The sequence below is a fragment of the Arvicanthis niloticus genome, chromosome 17, assembly GCF_011762505.2.
Source record: "Arvicanthis niloticus isolate mArvNil1 chromosome 17, mArvNil1.pat.X, whole genome shotgun sequence".
Lineage (NCBI taxonomy): Eukaryota > Metazoa > Chordata > Mammalia > Rodentia > Muridae > Arvicanthis > Arvicanthis niloticus.
The window spans coordinates 51660171-51661297 of record NC_047674.1 but is presented as its reverse complement, the minus strand read 5'-3'; positions in this window follow the sequence as shown (position 1 = coordinate 51661297).

The window sequence follows — 1127 nt, the reverse complement described above, 5'->3', positions numbered from 1 at the left end:
GATGCAACATGTGTATGTCCTCAGTGTGTGTGTGTGTGTGTGTGTGTGTGTGTACACATGCATGTGCCCAAAGACCTCTTTTCCTGATTCTAAAATTTTAAAGTTTATTTGTGAACTGGAGATGTATCTGAGATTATAGAATGTTTGCTTAACAAAGCATAAAACCCAGGAACGCTCCCCAGATCCTTACAACTTGGTAGCCCTTACCTGTAACCCACCATTCTGGGCAGAGGCAGGAAAATCGGGAGTTCAAGATCATCCTCTGAAGACCCCCAAACTCGGGAGACCCTTACTCAAGTCTCAGGAAGTCACGGCCACCTAAAAATCGCAAGACACAGTACCTGGATGCAATCAGCGGAAGTTTATTAGGGAGACTTAGCTGGCGAAGGTCAATTCGTTTGCTCACCCAGGAGCTGAATTGACAAAGCCAGTCAGTCTGAGAAGGGTTTTTAAAGGAGAAACCACAAACCTGGAGAGTGAGGAGGGGGGTGAAAGGTTGCTAAGGAAATATAACATAAAAATAACGGATAATTCCAGAGGAAGGCAACCTAAGTGAATCAGGGCCATGTGGAAAACACTCTGTATACCCATTCCTCTCAAAAATGTGGTCTTGTCATGTCACTTGCCCAACTATTTCTTAGTCTCACCTAGATGACTTGCATTTTTCTTTGTGGTCAGGAATGTATCTTCCTGCTTTGGGCCTTCCCCACCCACAGGAGGGTTCTCTTCCCTGAGGCTTGAGGAATGTTAATCTAGCAAGTGTCCTCTGACTCAGGGATAATGTACTCCTCCCCAATGTATCTTGGGGCAGTGAAGGCCTGAAATCTTACATTCAGTTCCGCTTTCTGGAACTAGTGAACCTGCATTCTTTTGCTCAGGTCTAGGGGTAAAGAAAAAGCTTGTATATATTTTATAAAATGATTTTTATAATTTTTCACTCTACACCTCAAGTACAAGTTTCAACAAGGGCTACATGAGACCCTGCATCATGGTGGTGATGATGATGACGATGACGGTGATGATGATGATGATAGTTTATTTTCTATGGTATTTATGCATAACTGTATTATATTGTATTATGTTAACAGACCAAAGGCATCAGGTAGAACTTTATCATTTATTTTATT